Here is a 7,357-nt window from a genome sequence, read left to right on the forward strand (position 1 = left end):
ACCCCGGGAGGCGGGCGACACCAAACCCAACGCACGCGAGCACGCTCACACGCGGACACCGCCGGCACAGAGCGGACAGGGCCAGGCACGGGAACCGGGGTCGCGCCGGGCACGCGGCGGCGACACGCCGAGAGAGCACAACACCCCGGATCCGGGACAGGGGCGGGGACGAAGCCACACGGCTCGAGACGGAGGAGACGATGCGATGCGGGCAAGCCTACGCACGGCAAAGCGGGAGGGAGGCGCGGGAACCCGGGACAACATCGCGCAGGCACGCGAGGCGGCACCCAGCGGGAGGAGGCACGTCGTGACGCCGGCTTCGGGCCCCTCGGACGGCCAACTCCCGAGCGAGGGACGCACGCGGGAATCTCACCACCATCGCCCCCGTGGCGTACCGGCGGTCCCGCTGGCAGGAACCCTCGTCGTGAGCAAAACCGATCCGGGAAGACCCTTCAAAAGCCACCGCCGCCGCGACGACGTGCCTCCCCCACACCGGGGGAGCAGCCTCACGAGCTGAGCGCCGTCCCCCCCCCCAAGAGAACACCAACACAACGCCCGACTCGACCGTCCGCCGGTGGCCGGCCACCAGGCCAAACCGGCGAGGATCGCGGAAGGCTGATGCGGGTGAGGAGGGCACGCCGGAAGCACAACAAGAAGAGCAGCGGGAGGGTCACCGGGTCGGGTCACCGGGGCGAGAGGCGAGTGAGCGAGCGGCCACCCCCTCACACGGGCGGGTGGCGCAGCCGCAGACCAACGGGGAGGTGGGACCTTTCCGGGCACAGCCGGCACGCCAGGTAAACGAACGCGGGATCTCACCACCCCCAACTCCGGGGCGGTCCCGCGCAACGCCTGGGACACCGAGCCGGCCGACCAGCGGACCGGAAACCCCCACCGCGGCAGCGGCGGGCCCCCCCAAAAGAGGCCCGAGAGGGAAAAGGCAGCTCTCACACACACCTCAAAGACCCCGTGAACGCCCGCGGAGCCGCCCGCGCCAGCAGGGCCCCACCGCCTCCATCCACACCACACCGCCGGGCACAGCACCCATCATCGACCGCCTCTTTTTCGGCCGCGTGAGCAAGGGCCCACACACACCGGGATCCTCGGCTCCGGGGGGCCAGAACCCCCCCGAGCGGCGCACCACCACGGGCACGGCGGCCCCGGAACACCGCGGGGCCCAGCGCCCGCACGGCGCCGTCGTCGCCAACGGGCGGCGGCCCACACAGACGCTCGGGAGCAGCGTCGCCAGGGGCCGGAGGGGGAGGGGGACGGGACCCCCAAAAACCCCACGGCAACCCAAGCACGAGGCCGGGAAGCCACACACCACACGCCCTCGCATCGCGACCCGGCACGGGCTCCAGGCTCCGCCACTCGACACACCGCACGCGAGGCAGGGGCGGGGACGGATCGGGAACGTCCTCCACTCACCACACCAGACGACGGCCCGGGAGAGGTCCCGCGGGACCCTCCCCCAGCTCGGAGGGGGGAGGCGCGGGCACGCAGTTTACCGACGCGGGCAGCCACTAGCGCTCAAAAGCGGGGCAGGGAGCGGCAGGGCCGCGGGAGCCCATCGGGGGCGGGCCCCCGCCAACCCAGCAGCGCACGCCGCTTCCCGAACGAGGATCGCTAGAGAACCTCTCCTCACTCTGAGGGTGGCCCGCACCCAACCCCGACGGGAACCCCGCCGGGAACCAGCACACATCAGAGGCGTCCATCCTTCCCACCACGGGGGGCAGGGAGGGGTGGGGCACAGGGGGGGGTCTGCGGCAGCAGCAACACCAACCCTGGTCGGTCGGCCTTGCCGTGCGGGGCCAGAGCAAAGTCGCGCACACGGGCGGGAAGCCCGCACGGGCCCCGCTCGCCTCCCACTGCAACATCTCAGGTCCCCCGGTGCGATGAAAGCCAGGTGACACGGCAGGGAAGACAAGCCAGGACCAGGGCCGGCAGCTCATGCGGGGAAGCCACCGCCCAGCGCAACAAGGGAAGAGCGCTCCTCTGGGGAACCGCCTCGACCCCCCCCAGCAGAGACGTCAATCTCAACGGTAACTTCTCACTCGCACAAAAGCCCCACGAACCCGAGGACGGCCGGGACACACCACGGGCAGCAGGCTGGCACAAGGCAGCGGACAACGCCAGGATCGGGAACGACACCACCACTCAGCCTCAGGCACCTGAGAGAACCAACCGGGAGCGTTCCGGGAGCACCGCAAGAGGGCAGAGCGCGAGGCGCGGTTTTTCACACCACACAGCACGGGCAAGCACGGAGCACCGACCCTCCCTCTCCGCGGAGAGAGCCGACCCCCGTGCCGATAACGAGTCACGGGAAGAGAGGAGCAAGATCAGGGCGCCCCCCTCCTCCAGCGTGTACAAGTCCCCGACCTCACGGCGAGGGCAGGGAGAGCGCAGCCGGGCCCGGTTGCCGCACCCCCGCTTCCCCGCACACCACCGGCGCCGGCACGGTGGGACGGGTGAGGGCAGGGGCCCACGGGCAGAACGAGAAGAGCGGTCCCATTCGCCATGAATGTCCGTCCCTCGCCTGGCGCAGCTTAGGCCCGGGCCCGAAGGAGATCGCAACGTCACCACATCAATCACACCGAGGGGGTGGGAGAAGGCAGCCACGCGGCACTCGGGAGGCGGTGGCCCAGGGAAGCTCGGCTCCTGAGAGGGCCAACAGCCTGGGGATAAAAGCGTAGCCAGGACAGAAACCCTTCCGTGAGTAAGGAGCGAGGTAAAAAGAAAAAGAAAAAAAAAAAAATGAAAAAAATACCACGGGGCTTAAGCGTCCCTGGCACTCGGGATAACCAGGACACCTCTGCCGGGCACAGGACCGAAGAAGCTAGAAAGGGAGGAAAAAAAAAGAAAAAAAAAAAAAAGAAAAAGAAAAAAAGCCACGGACAGCGCTCGGGAGGTAGCGCAGCTCAGCGGCCGACCAGGCCCGCCATCGGGAAGCGGCAGGTCGGGGGAGTTGGAGCTAGGGGCGATAGGAGGAAGGAAAAAAAAAAAAGTCACGGAGGTCGGGCGAGCCCAACGGCAGAACGGGGATGCCGCACACGCAAGAGTCCGGACTCGGCGGCCGGCGGCCCCCCCCCCCCTTTTTCCTCCTCAAGCCGGCCACGGCGAGGGAAGCACACCGTGCGGGCCCTACCTATGCACACCCCAGGCAACCAACCACTCTCCTCCTCAGCGTGCCGAGGCAAGGGCCAGAATCTGGCACCGGGAGCGGGGGAGAGATCAAGGACGACGGGACTCACTCAGCCGCCAACCACCACCACACCCACGAGCCACCACAGGGACACAGGGCCTGCCCAGGGCAGCGGGAGCCCAGGGTGTGAGGGGAAGGACAGGGGGACCCGGACCGGGAAGAGACGGGAAAGGCCCAGCACACAGCATCCGAGAGAGCCCCCAGAGACCCGCTGACAGCCACCGGGACACAGCATGCCAGCACCCTCCTGCAGGTACAAAATCCTCACGTCACCACGCCAAAACCAGGTCGTCAGGCAGGGGCGACAACTCGCTGGCGACAGGGACCTCTCGGAAACCACATCAGGGACACCTGTCCCCAACACGTCCCCAACAGAGCCCAGACACGGAACTCTCAGGGACAGCTGGTCGACCACATAAGGCGAAGACAGACGAAGAGCCAGGGCGGGAGCGGGGTCAAGGGACGCTCCCGCCCCACTACCTCGCAGGCACACACCCCGGGTGTGCACGGGCTCACCGCACGGGCGGTACGGGGAGCCTTCCCCCGGCAGACGCGAGGCACCCACTCCGAGAGGCACCCAACCACCACACCCACACCGCGCGGGGTCGGTGGTGAGCGCCCTGCCGCCAGCACGCACACACCCGGGACTCCCGGGCTCGGGTCCCCGACTCCCGAGGTGCTCCCTCCGCCTCGAGTTTTCCCCTACGCAGGGCCCACCGGGCAAGTCCCCGCAGATGGTAGGTAGGTCCGGCCCCGAGGCTCGCCTCGGCCGTGCCCGCGGCTCCTCCCGCCGGAGAGGTCTGTCCTCCGGCCTCCGGGGCCGTGGAGGAGGCCGTGGAGGGAGGCCACACGGGGCCGGCGACCCAGGCCCTCGCTCCCGGCACGCGCCAAGCGCTCACTCGGAGGTGACTCCGACGACCATCCTATGTCGGGGGATGGGGGGGGCGTAGGTCCCGGCCCCGAGGCTCGCCTCGGCCGTGCCCACGGCTCCTCCCGCGGAGAGGTCTGTCCTCCGGCCTCCGGGGGCCGTGGAGGAGGCCGTGGAGGGAGGCCACACGGGGCCGGCGACCCAGGCCCTCGCGCCCGGCACGCGCCAAGCGCTCACTCGGAGGTGACTCCGGGGAGGGGGGGGGGGTCCGAGTCCGGGCCGGGACCGGCCCCACCACCTATCGGCTCACCCGGGGACCCTCTCCCCCGACTCCCGAGACGTCCCTCGTACTCTCCTTTTTTCGCCCTCAAAGACCAGAGTCCAGGGAGGGGAGGAGGACAAGGCGTCGGGCCCAGACAGAACTACTGGTCGACCCGACAAAGCTGCCACCCCCCGCACAGACCGGGCACCGAAGAGAGAAGCGGCGACGCACGGCCCCACCCCGCGCTCGCCTGCGGGCGCAAAGTCCGACAGAACAGCCGCCCCGGCGCCACAGCGACACCACGGCGACAGTCGCGCCCGGCACCCGGCAGAGGCCGGGCCTCCGCCCGGCTCGCTGCCGCCAGACCTCCTCCTCCTCCACTCGCTCGCTCGGCTGAGAACGAGGGGACTGTCATATCAAAGCGGACGCCAGGGGGAGCACGACAACCGCCTTCCAACGACCGACTCCACCGAGCCGCCGTACCCCGGATCGGCGCGCGCCGGCCGGCTCTGAGCTCCGGAGACACAGAACACGGAAACAAATCGCCTCACTCACCACCGCCACGCACCGAGTGGCACAACCTAGGTCAGGACCTGCAGCCGGGTCCTCTCTGCGACCTCACGAACGACACCAGAGCCACCAGAGACCTAGACCGAGATCGAGCCGCCGCCGCCGCCGCCGCCGCCGCCGCCGCCGCCGCCGCCGCCGCCGCCGCCAGCGACCAAAGTGAAACCAGGAACCAGGACGAGATTCGCCCGAACGGAGCGGCCCGAACCCGAGAACCGGGAAGCTGGGATCGGTCCCAAGCAGGAAGGGGCGGCAAAGACGGCAGGCCCGCACCACGAGAGGAGAAACGAACCGGCCACCCGCACGACCTCCGCCGCCCGTGGCAAGACCCCCACCCCCGCCCAACATGGCCAGAAAAGGGCAAGTGAGCGCTCGTCCCACCGTCTGCCTGCCCGTCTTTTTTTTTGGGGGGGGGGGGGGAGTGGGGGGGGGTTGTTTGTACGTTTTGTTTTCTTTTTCCCCCAGATGGAAACCAGAAAGAGAAAAAAAAAAAAAAAAAACTCCCAAAGATGGGTCGGCTCCAGCAAGAGACGAGCCGTCGGGAGGCACCCCGCTCACTTGTGAAAGTCCGCTCCTCGCCCGCCCCACAACACACTCCCTCCCCCCGCCCCCACCCGCCACCCCTCACAGGCAGGGAAAGGGCAGGGGGAAGGCCAGAGAGAGGTTTCTTCTAACACACAGAGAGTAGCTACGTCACGCACACAGGTCTGGAAAACCACGGTGACCGTGCAATGGGAAGCATGAGTCCACTCACCCATCACCGAATGACAGGAAAGCCAAACGAGAGCCGCTGCTGGCTGGGTGGGGAAGGAAGGGGAGGTGGCACCCGTGTGACGCTTATCCCCGGGCACCGCACCGGACGGAACGACCTTCTCACCGGTTCGTACTCTAGCCTGTCCAGACAGCTAGCCTTTTCTAATAGGCTCTGCCACTCTCTCTCTGGAGCAGGATTCGGGGCATGAGGCGATGAATCTAAACCCTACACACAGGTGTCGGAGGGTAGAGGCATCATCACTCACATGCCTGTGGTGGAGGACCTGGACCCGAGCGTGGCGGTGCACAGTGTGTGTGTGTGTGTGTGTGTGTGTGTGTGTGTGTGTGTGTGTGTGTGTGCGGGGCTGGGGGGGAGGGCAGGTAGGGAACCCCTAGGAGGAAACACAGGGAGAGACGAGGGGCCCCGGCCCAAACAGAGTGGAGGCGTCAGTCAGAGGGGCGATCCTATCGCCCGGGGGTGAAGCATGGTTAGAACCCACAGGCCCGGCGGGCGTACTTCTCTTTGGAGTTCGCACTGGGAACATACGCAGGCACAAGTGCCCCAGCACACACATCGCATCACAGACGGGTAGAGAGGCAGAGCCAGGGGTTCAGGCATGGCAAACACTCTATTCCGTCAACACACACACACACACACACACACACACACACACACACACACACACACACACACACACGTTACGGTGTGTGTACAATATCCACAAGGTAAAAGTTTATTCATCCATTCCCCAAAGAATAAGAATAAGATTATGTCAGACAGAGGGAAGTAGATCGACGGACTAGGAGCGCGAGGGGCGGGGGGGGGGGGGGGGGAGGGGGTTGCCGGCGGCGGAGAAGAACCTAGAACAGGTGATGCCAGGGGAAGACAGACCGGCGGAAAGACAGACAGACAGGACCGACCGACCGACCGACCAACGGCACGGCACGTGTTTTCCCTCCTATGTGGATGCTAGACCTAAACTATAACTGGACATGGTAAGCTACACAGCACTCCGGGCAAACAGAGTGTGTGTGTGTGTCCCCGTGTGGGTGACACACATAACGTCCTTTTGTCAGAAGGTGTAACTTCTCTGAGCATTTAAGATATTGCAGAGAAGACATAAGACGTGATATCCCTAAGTGGCACGACTGTGAACGTATTATCACACCGGACGTGTTAGGATTAAAGCTGGAATTAGGAGGACAGAAACGTACCTGTCATTATTACAAGTATATTTGGTTTAGGATCTTTCAAAACACATTGATGTATCCTTCTGGACACCATGGTCTAGGACCACACCAGTAAATAGCCACTTCAAAGCCAGATCATCGGTTGGATACGTTTCAATTGGTTTATATTGCATCCTCCAATATTTTTTTCTTCTTTTTATTCTATCTTCTCACTAAAGATCCAGTGGCATAAAGCTACTTTTGTTCTATTCATGTTCCATAACTGAAGTGATCTGCTTTGTTTTGCAGCTTTCTCAGCTTAATTCACTGAGGCCTATTTAGTCACACATGATGAGAGGTCCAGATACATCTTTGGGGCCACGGATGGCTTTTGTAAAGTCCATTTGGGGAAATAGCAAATATAATCTACCGTGTTCTAAAATTTAACAGATTATCTCTATGGGACCGATAGAAATACCCAGATGTGCCCTGTCAACAGCCAGTTATTTTAACTTACTTAAGGGAAATCAAGTGAATA

Source organism: Dipodomys spectabilis, unplaced genomic scaffold (genome assembly GCF_019054845.1).
Source record: "Dipodomys spectabilis isolate Male_0828 unplaced genomic scaffold, ASM1905484v1 ptg000880l, whole genome shotgun sequence".
Taxonomy (NCBI): domain Eukaryota; kingdom Metazoa; phylum Chordata; class Mammalia; order Rodentia; family Heteromyidae; genus Dipodomys; species Dipodomys spectabilis.